Source organism: Sciurus vulgaris (assembly GCF_902686455.1).
Source record: "Sciurus vulgaris genome assembly, chromosome: 13".
NCBI classification, from domain to species: domain Eukaryota; kingdom Metazoa; phylum Chordata; class Mammalia; order Rodentia; family Sciuridae; genus Sciurus; species Sciurus vulgaris.
Window position 1 is genome coordinate 52,437,779 of NC_136474.1, and position 11,670 is coordinate 52,449,448.

An 11,670-nucleotide genomic window follows, 5' to 3' on the forward strand; every position below is an offset into this window, starting at 1 on the left:
GTGGGCATCAGAAATCTAGCTGAAGTCCAAGGTTTGAAAACATCTTCTCAACCCCTCCATAATAGCAGACTCTCAAAATGCTCCTGTATTTACTCCAGGTCTAAAATCACAGACAGAAGATCCCACGTCACAGATGTCTGTGAGAGCTCATCTGTGGCTTTGGACCAAGTCACAGCCCAATTACATTTGCATTAAAAATATAGTTAACCCAAAGGCTTTTAGAAATGTGTCTCAGACATTACATTTCATATTTTAAAATAGCAAAAAGAGAGAATTTTATATATTCTCACCACAAAGAAGTGATAGATATACTAAAATGTCTGATTTAATCATTCAACAGTTTATCCAAGCATCACATTGAACTCCATAAATATATACGATTGTGGACTGGGATTGTAGCTCAATGATAAGAGCATTTGCCTAGCATGTGTGAGGCCCTGGGATCAATCCCCCATACCTCAAAAACTAACTAAATAAAAATATGCTAGCACAGTGGTGCACACCCATAACCCCAGCAACTCAGGAGGCTGAGGCAGGAGGATCACAAGTTCAAATCCAACCTCAGAAACTTAGCAACTAACCAACTTAGGGAGAACTGTCTCGAATTTTAAAAAGGGCTGGGGATATGGCTCTGTGGTTGAGTGCCCCTGTGTTTAATCCCCACTACCAAAAAAAATTTTTAAGCATGCACAAGTATTATGTGTTGATTAGAAATAAAAAGTTCAAAAATGTGTCACTACTAAGAAGCAAAGAATTCTGTTCATCAGTTGTTATATTCATATTATATTGTGGGAAATAAGGTCAGCATAAGACATAATTACATATGTATTGGGACAGGATGAAATGATGCTGAAGGAGGCAACGTCTTTTAATACCCGTGCTTATCATATGGTAGTCAAATGTGGTTTTTTTACTATTTAATCCAGCCATGCCATCTGCAAATGCATTAAGGCTCCAATAGTCAAATACAATAGAGTAACCTGATGATAAGTTAGAAATGACAAATTATGAAAGACATTGTTTAACTGGCAGACTATACCCAAAAAACATCAGTTGCTAATATAGGGGGAATACCCCTTTCTCTTAACCTTATTTGGTTTGATATTAATATCCTACAACTACTTTGTCAGATCCTGATATTCATCTGCTCTACATGTTGTTATTAAACTGGTGAGCAGGAGGGGGCGCTCTTTCAGCTGCTCTTCTGCCTGTGGACAACACTCAGTGTTCTGTCCTGTGTCCTTCTGCCTTGTGCCAGGTGAGGACACAGTAGGAAAACCCACACCGGATGCTGGCACCTCGACCTTGGACTTTGCACCCTCCAAAATGGCGAGAATATGTATCTGTTCTTCATAAATCACTGTGATAGCAGCATCCTCTATATAAGAACATTTCTATGGCATTAAAATAAATTAGAATCACTGTTTTTGTTTGAGCTCACTAGACATTTATTAGGTGGTAGTTTTAACTTTTTGTTGACCTTTTTTTTTTTTTTTTTTTTTTTTTTTTTTTGCTTGGGAATGAAGTTACCCAAGTTTTTATGACTGCACCGAGACTTTCATCTGCTCTGCACCTGATAGGTAGAGGTGGGGTGGCAGGCACTGGAAAGACTAGAAAAACATACAATAGCATAGGATTGGTATACTGAAGCAAATGCCACAGGTGCCCAGAGGAGGAGAGATGGCTTCCAGGGAACAATCAGGAAAGTCTTCATGGAGGTGACAGAATAAAAACTAAACCGGGAAGCGCAAAAAGAATTCTGTCAACTGAGCAGATACTCCTTTCATGCACTCAGCTTGTATTTGTTGAGCCACAAAGTGTGATGCAGAATGACATGGCTGAAGGTACAGAGGCAGACGCACCCAGAATGCTGGCATCACTACCAGAAGACTGGCCACACTAAGTGCAGCAGTCCCAGGGCAGGGGAGGATGCATGGCTGTCCTGGTGCATCCAGCAGACTCATGAATGACCTTGAACATCAGCCTAAGGAGTTGGGGCTTCACTTCTGGGCAACGTGAAGCCACTAAATGCTGTCACCCAGTATAGGTACAGACTAAAGTGACAAGAGAGAAAGATCAAAGAGAGAACACTGGATAGTACAGAATTGAAGTGATCAGAAATGTAGAACTAGGAGAGAAAGGTGTCTTGGGCACTCAGGAAGTAGATTCATTAAACAAGACCAGAGCTACGGAGGTCCCGGCTGAAAACTGAACGTGAGCAACTGAGGACACCTGAGGAACCACATGCCATCAGCCAGGAGTTTTGTGAGAGCAAAAGTCAGAACGCCACAGATTTTGAAGAGCAGCTGGAAGGCAGAAAGTGACCAAAGCCAGGGCAGAAAACTCAAGAACTAGGGCTAGGATGGGCTGTAGTGAGGGAGGGCAGTTTCTCACCAACAAAGGAATTGAAACTAATAATTAAAGAGACCTAGGGGGTGTTGCATAACTGTGGGAAGGAGCCACAGGAAAGGGAAAAATTAAAGAGATACTGAAAAAAAAATGATTCAGTTGATGGAGTAAGAATGTATAGTTTTAATAATAATTTTAAAAGTATTAATTATAAAAAAAAATGTATAGTTCTAGAAGTCCTTTATAAGAAGTAGTAAGTAAAGAACAAATGCCCTGGTTTTCCAGTGCTCCTAAAACATACCACCACAGAGTCAGGCACAACATCAACACATTGAGGGGAAAAAAGAGAAAGAAAGCAAAAATTCAACATTCCACTCAAGGTCCAGAAATAAATGAGACAAAACACAGTTGTCCAGCATATAATGATGAAAGCCCTCACCCAGGGCCTTGGTCTGTTGTATGCTGCTATCACAGTGATTTATAAAGAACAGAGATGTACTCTCTGGCCATTCTGGTAGCTGCGAAGCCCAAGGTCGAGGTGCCAAGCATCTGGCGAGGGCTCTACTTGTGTCCTCACCTGGCACAAGGCAGAAGGGAACAGGAGAGACGAACACTAGGTGTGGTTCACAGGCAGAAGGGCAGCAGCAAGAGAGCCCCTCCTGCTCCCCATTTTAATAACAGCATTAATCCCTCGTGACCCAAGCACCTCCCATTAAGCCCAGCACTGCTGCATTGGGAATTAGGTTTCCAACACCTGGACTTGGGAGGACACATTCAGATCATAGCACCCAGAGTGACCTGAGGAACCATCGAGATGATGTCTCTGTACACGTTGACTGTCTCTATTGCACATATTCCTGCCAATTAGATGAGTTTCGAGATGAAAGGTGCCAGCCCCTTTTTTCAAACACTGGCACTCATGGGTTCTCCTTGAAAAGCTGGGTTTCCCAGTTGTGAGACTGAAGAGTTCAACCTGCCCAGTGGAAGTAATAGGAAGAATGACGAAAGGATATGTATGTACCAAAAAAATCAGTAAAGGGTAGGCTGCCAAACTGGTAAAATTCTTGGTGGTCTTTTAATTACTAGGTAGAAGAGAATTAGGATGAGCAAGTAAAACTTAGCACATGATTTCAAGTAAATTCCTCTAAAAGTGACCCCAAATATTTTGCTAAAAGAGACACGAGTCTCTGAGATGAAGTAAGTTCACCATTGAATCTCTAAGGTACACACTTGGAGGACAGCACGTGTCCTCAGAAATCTCCAGCAGCTCCTGCTTCCCACAGAGAATCTCCCATAGACCAATGAACAAGAGTGTATGGCAAAAGACTCGGCTCTGAAGAGGTGTGCAGCCTCTTTAAAAGGTCCCAGGGCCTCCTGGCTTTGCCGATTAGAAGGTTAATCCCAATTCCTGTAAATGAACCAGATTTGAAAATAGGTGTTTAGGAGCAGCAGCGGCCCCAATGCCAAGCTCACAAAGCAGCCAGGCAGGAAACATGTGCAGCCAGCGTTCAATGATAATAGGTTTACCAAGCGAACTAAAGGCCAAGTTGAGGATAGCGGAGACAGTATTTTACCCTGTTTGACCTCTCAGGAAAATCACCCTGTGCATACTGGGGGAGCAGCACTGATAGGAGGACATGCCCTCTTATCTGGGAGGATAGTCTCTTGTTACCGAACTGAAATTTAAAAAAAAAAAAAAAAAAAGTTTCCAGTTACTTTTACAATTATTTATTTTATTGCATGTATGGGAGTGGACCAATGTTTGTCCAGTTACTATTAGGACATAGGGCTGTGCAGCTGAGCTTGCAAACACTAGAGGGACCGGGACAACTCCCACTTTCTCCCAGCTTGACTTATTGAGGACAACCTTGTCCCCATAGACAACAGATACATTTGGAAACACCCAGAAATTCTGATAGCTCTTCTAAAAGAATGCTGGCCAGGTGGACTTGGGGACACTGATTCATAATCGTCAGGTCTAAAGTACCACATTTCATTACTTTGTTGCTTTTATCAACTCCAAGATTTTCTTTTAAAAAATGTTTATCTGTGCAAAGATAAAATTATATAGATTATTAATTTTGTTTATGCCTTTTTACATAAAGTTCATTGGGTTTTCAGACCACTGGTTCCACATGTACATATACATATCACATTTTAGCAAACTGCATGGGTTCCTTTGCAAATGCTAATGTCTCTTTGTTAACAGGAATTCTTATAGTGGATATATATATATATATATACACAAATATACACACCATTTATGGTGCAAGTAATGCTTGCCCTCCCCCTGATACTCATCATTTACTAAAATAAATCTTCCCTAACTTCAAATCGAATCCATATTTATTATAGAAAACTTGCAAAGTAAAGGAAATACAAAGAAGAAAAATTAAATCATTCATAAGCCCTTACCCAGAGATAACCACTTGTCATTTTGATGCCTATATTTCCAATCTGGTTTTGAATGTACAAATATACTTGGGTTTTATACTCCAAAATAGCATTACACTGGGCATATTATTCTATAAACAGCCCTTTTTCACTTAACATGTCACACATTTTTCTATAAAATACTCTTCTAAGCATGATTTTCAGTGGTTACCTAATATGCCATACAATGAATCTACCTCTTGTTAGAGATTTGCTTCCAGTATTTTCTGTCAATAGCCAAATTGTGCTGAACATCCTTTTATCTTTGCTTAAACAAAGAATTAGTTCCTTGAAGTCTGGTAAGTCATTTTGCTGAGTCACTGGGATTAGGCTACTATAAAGACTTTATAGTTGTCAAATCACCTTTCAGGATTACACAAGTTGACGTTCCCACCAACAGAGTATCAAAGCGTGTATTTCCCCCATTTACCATAAGTGGGTTTCCTATTATTTTGACTTTCTGTTTCTTTGGAATAGAACTTGTCCTGACCATATTCTTTAGATCCTAAAGGTACAGCACCATAGGTTAAACGTGTTCCCACAATGTCTTCTGTAAATCTGTCAGACAAAACGAGCCATCGACCTATTAAATCCAATCACTGAACAATGCTCTTATGTGACTCCAGATTCTCACTTCTGTGGCTAGTTTCATCCCCACAAAATATTTCTGATGAGACATCTACCTGCTCTTAAGTAAAAATGAAGGCAAATTCAAATAGTTGGGGATGGAAACTCCACATTTGGTTCTATTTGTGTAATGAGGTTTTGAATTACTAAACGCTTAGTGCAGGGGTGTCTTCCACAATGGCCATGATGCTAACAGGAAGATCTAAAGAATAAACAAATGGGATCCCTGAAGGGACCTCTGGAGGAACAGGAGCTGGGGAAGAGCCAGCTGGAGTGAGCAGGACAATATCAGGTACACCGACGGCACCAATTCCAAGAGATAAGACTGATGGAGTCCAGTGCAGCCCTCATACATCCCCCTACAAGGTTATAGAAATAGGCTACGGAGGAGAGCTTATGGAAATATGTGCCCTACAAAAAACAAAAAACAAAAAGGCCAGGGGCTGGGAATATAGCTCCGTTGGTAGAGTGCTTGCCTCACATGCACAAGGTCCTGGGTTCAATCCCCAGTACCAAAAAAAAAAAAAAAGAAAGGCCGTGGCAGTGAGCTTGTTTTATGTAATGAACAAACTGTCCCCCAAAAGAATAAACTACTAAGAATAACTTAAAACTAGTCTGAGCCTGATAGGATAATATAAAATAGGATATAGGGAAAATAATTTTAATTAGTAGCACTAGAACACTCAATTTTTCTCATCCAAGACAGTCTGAAACTCAGTAATTAGTACAAGTGGTGACATCCAGAATGTCTGACAAGAAAGCCCATTACTGCTTCACCTGGCCTCCTCATCCTCCAGAGGAGTGAGGGAGGCCCCAAATGCTCAGGGAGAGCTGATGCACGGAACCAATCTTTAATTTATTGATGTGCTACCTCACTGGAAAAAAAGTAGTATATCAATAAGTGACTTCAGTTAAGAATTTAAGGTCCAAGAAGGAACAGGGAGGGTTTGCTGGAATACACTGAGTACATCAAGGTTTATAGAGAAATAACATCAAAAGCTCTTGGGAGAACTCATGTCTGGCTAAGGACACGTACGTACCAAAAAGTATGAACTTTAAGATCAATTTTATATAAAATCCTTCCTTTTCTTCTCTGCCTTAATTGTTCAAAATAAAAAACAGCAACAATAAACTGGAAATTTTTGGATGAACTCATCTGAAAGCAGCAAGTGGAATGAATAATTCAGAACTCTAGGATCCAGCAAAATATGACTTTGTAATTTGTGACTTTATGCTTAATTATAATGATCAATTAAAGAAATCTCTGTGTGAAAATTAAAAATAGGAAATCCTAAAATGATAAAACTAAAAAGGAAAGTAAAAGAAAAAAGGCAATGATATAAAATTAAAATAATCCTTAATTCTGAAGATGAAAATGGTCCCTGAACATATTTAAAGTACTCTGTGCTCTTGCAGTCTTATATTATTCTTTCATAAAAACAAATTGTGAAATTTTCCTTAATATCAAAAGAAAATGTTGCTGAAACATTTTCTGAGTTGTCGAAAATATGACACGTTAATAATTTGGGGATGTGCAAAATTATGTCTTCTTAATAAACATGGAATGTTGATTTTGAATAAAACTTTAAATAAACCTTATATATGTAGTATAAAATTTCAGGTGTTTTTAATAATGAAAACTAAGCCATAATATCATCCATCAATGCAATTATTAATTTTTTGTATATTGCTTTCGAATATTTTGGCTAGTTTATAGCTGTTATCATAGATTATATTATTTCCTTCTTTTTCACTTAACATATCAAAAGCATTTTTATTTTTCGTACTGGGGATTAAACCTAGGGGCAGTCTATCACTAAGCTACATTTACAGCCCTTTTTATTTTTTATTTCTGAAACAGGATCTCACTAAGTTGCCCAGTCTAGCCTCAAATTTGTGATCCTCCTACTTCAGCCTCCCAAATAACTGGGATTATAGGCACATGCCACCATGCCTGGCTTCAAAAGCATTTTTAATGTTACTACATGATTGCTTTCAAGTGCTCCTTCTGGTAGGCCATAATTTTTACTGTTTTTAATGGACATTTAAATTATATTTATGTATTGCTACACCATGGTGATGAACATCTTAATGCATATGTTTTGGGGGAGAATGTTTGCAAAAACTGTCAGCAATTCTTCCCCTTCTAATGTCCATGCCCTCTTGCCACGTCCCTGCCAGTACCCTCCAACTCTGAGCCTGAGCTCAGCCACAGGACTTGTTTGGCAAGTAAGATACCAGTAATCCTGAGGCATGCAAACACTTGTACAGTGAGATTTGCCACATCGCTGTACTGGGAACGGTTGCCATATGAACAAGCACTGGCTGGCTTGCTGGATGATAAAACATGCCTCCTACCCTGCAGACCTACCACCACCAACATGTAAGAAGCCATCTCCCAGGGCCCAGCTACCCACCAACTCACCAACCCAACGCAGATTTGAGCAAGCCTCACTAAAGGGAGAGAGGTGGCCTCAGTGAGGAGAAATGCCCACAGACCTTGCCAGGATTTGATTACGACCCAGAATTATAAGCAGAATAAATTATTATTGCTGGTCATGGTTTGTCAATCCCAAATTATCAATCTTAGCTCATCCACCATAATATATCTTCTAATGATTAACTATGTTTTCAAGATTGGAAAAAACCAGAATGAAATGGAAATATAATTAAATAAATCAAACGCATAGTATTAACAGTTAATGTTAAATCCAGGAAAAAGTTTTTGTATCATTGAGATAATCAGTATGCATCTGATATTAAGGTTATTAGAGAGTTTGGAATATTAGGGATTCTGATAGGTTACTCAGCTTTGTGATTTCAACTTAAAATTTATGATTATTTTTAGGATTGTTTTGAAAAAATTAAGAGAATTTTACAAAACATGAGAAAATGTTAGAGTGGTTCAGAAAAACTGTTTATGTTTATGTATCATTTGTTTTACTGTGTAAACTTAGACTTATGAGAGTTTTATAAGTAATTGTTAGAGTCAATAATTTTCCTTGTCAGGCATTCAAAGTTCTATAAAAGAAAAAAAAATCTATTAAATTTATTGCTGTATTTTTTAATGTGTAAGGAATTAAGCTAAATTGGTAAATAGGATTGGTTGTTTCAGTCTTTCAATTTTACTTAATTAAATACTCTGAGAAAAAAATGAAGTTATTTGTTCTTATGTTCATAGATTTGTAAATTAAAAGCTTAATTAAACAGATTTAACATTTTTAATTTTTATAAACTATTAATTTAAAACTCAAATATTAAAAAATATTCTGTGTACAAAAGCCCCACTCAGAATATGAAAAAAATCAGACTCAATAGCAAGGGAAGGTGTCCAAAATTCTTGGAAGAAAGCCAAGTCCATTCTTGTGAAATTAAACTTACTTGCTGGGCCATTTTTCCATTAGAGAATTAAAAAGCCAGTCTTAAATGAGGAGAGAAGGTTGTGATTGATTAGATTTCACCTCCATTCGCATCTCCTCCTCAGAGGTTGGAACATCCTGATCCTTGGAAATACTTGCCTGAGCATGCTCATGAAACTGGGTGGTGGGCCAGCCTTCCACTGAGGGGTACCTGGCTCAGGGGTGCAGGAGGACTCTGACAGCGAAGCAGTCCACCTTTGGCAGAGGTATCAAACACGACTTCACATCGCCTTAGACTTGGAATAAAGGGACTGTCAAAACTGAGTGATGGGCCAGGTGCCATGGGGCACGCCTGTAATCCCAGCCGCTCGGGATGCTGAGGCAGGAGGATCACAAGTTCAAAGCCAGACTCAACAACAGTGAGGTGCTAAGCAACTCAGTGAGACCCTGTCTCTAAATATAATACAAAACAGGACTGGGGATGGGGCCCAGTGGTTGAGTACCCCTGAGTACCACAATCCATTCCCCCCACCAAAAAAAAAAAAAAAACCTGAGTGACAGGTCTCCTGGAGTCCTGACATTTCTCTTTCATTGTTAGAAGAACCAAAGTTGGGCCTCCCACAAAGTGGGACTCATTCCTAATTCTGGCAGTTCCTAAATCTTTTATATGTCTACACTGGCAGCTGTGTGGACATGCTGGCCTGGACTTGCCTCTTACTCTGATTCCTTTCAGAGAGAAGCAAGAAATAAGAACAAAAACAGTTTGGAAACAAATTACAGAGAGCCTGAAACAAAGACCAAAGGGCATTTATTTTATTGAAAAGGCAGTGATGAATTGGCAAAAAATGTTAAAGCAGACAAGTAAATTTATCAAAAAAAAAAAAAAAAAGTAATTTAAAAAGATAAATGGTTCCCAGTAGCATACAGTCAGGGTAAGCCTAGAGTTATTGCAAGAGTCACTCAACTGGGCACGGTGGCACACACCTATAATCCCAGCAACTCGGGAGGCTTAGGCAAGAGGATGGCAGGTTTGAGGCCAGCCTCAACAACTAAAAGAAACCCTGCCTCAAAATTAAAAATAAAAAGAGCCGGGGATATAAATCAGTGATAAAGAGCCCCTGGTTTCAATCCACAGTACTGCCAAAGGAAAAAGAAAAGATACCTAAGACCTAGTCTAGTGTTATTGTAGGGTGACTAATTTATGGTTCTAACCAGAACACTTGTGAGGGAAAGAGAGATGCCAGGCATAAATCTTGACTGCCTCAGCAAACTGGAATGTTTGATTACTTTAGCTGGTGAAAGCCCAAGGAAAAAAAGAGATGAGAGAAAAAAATGTGAAGAAAAAAACACAGAAAGGGTTATTTACCAGATTCAGGAAGTCAAGAGGAAAGGGGGGAATCCTGTATAACGCTGAGCTCTGGGCGACACAGAGACAGACGGCACCTGGAAGCTGGGTTGAGGAGGGGTCACCAAAGGGCGACGTCAAGCAGGCAAAAATGCTGGACTGAATGAAATCAGGTCTGGATAGAAAGACAGGGGACTCGTCTCCTTAAGATGGAAGGGTAGGAGAGGGAGACTGTCTCAGAAATTCACATGCTGCCACGGAGAAAAGAGAATTAGTCAGTAAAGGGAAAAGGAAAGATGGAAGGAGGGAAACCAAGCTTTATTGCCACAACGAAGGCTATCAAGCGAGTTTGGTGAAAGCAGAACAGAACCAACAACTACAGACAATGCCAGGTTGGGAAGACAGAGTCAAAGCCACTGGCTTAGCCATTAGGAGATTACCAGTGAGTGTCAAGGAACACTTTAGAGGAGGGTAACCAAAGCTAGATGGCACAGGGTAAGTGCTGGGTGGTGAGGAGAGGGAGACAGGGAGGACTCTGCTGTCTTTTAAACGCTCACTCATGAAAGGACAGAGAAAGGGTCCATGGGGGGTAGTCCAGGCCTATGCAAAAGAATATATTTCCAACAGAAAAATTCTACAGGGAACCTCCGGTTCTCAACACAGGTGGAAACACCTGCTTCTCTTTGGCTGTCTGTTTATTTGGGAAGCCCAGCAAAGGCCATCTGACAACCTCCAGCATGTCCATTTCTGTGGGAAATCTCAAAACGATTATAAATTCCAGATTCATTGTTTTGGTGGAATTTGAGTCCGTAGTTCTTCATGTTATTGCAATTTTGTCAAAATTCTCTTTTCCCATTTAACTTTCCATTTTTTATTATCACTTTGAAGAGTTTGTCCATGTAGGTATATTCCATCTGAGAAATATGATTTTCATTTTTAAGTTGTCCAAGTAAAGGAGGCAGGGGGGAAAGGAGAGGAGGGAGGAAAATAGAGAGGAATAACTCCATGATTTAAAATACTTATATGAAAGTCAGTAAAAATCTCTCTGGATTTGCTCATTTGAAGACTTGATCATTAATTAAGATAATATTCCAAGAAAGTACATGTGTTTTTATTAAACCATGTTTTGTCCTGTGTCCTGCTCACCCTTCCCAGTCCCTAACCCCTTTCTCTCACCTCTCCAGCTCACAGTCACTTCCACTGCCTGTTACCATTGGATCTGGAATGTCCACCAAAGGCTCATGTGTTGAGGGCCTGGTCCCCAGTGCATCAGTGTTCAGAGGCGGAGCTTTGGGGAAGCGCTTGGATCTTGAAGGATCTGACCTCGTCAGTGGGTAAGTCCACTGATGGGCTCATAATCAAATGGACTATTGGAGGTGGTAGAAAGATTAGGAGGTGGGGCATGGTTGGAAGTAGGTCACTGGGGGTGTGCCCTCGGGGACTCTATCTTGTGCCCACCAACTTCCTTTCCCCCTCTCACTCTACTCCATAAGGCAAGCAGCTTTGCTCCAACACACATGATGTACTGCCTCACCACAGGCCCCAAAACAATGGGCC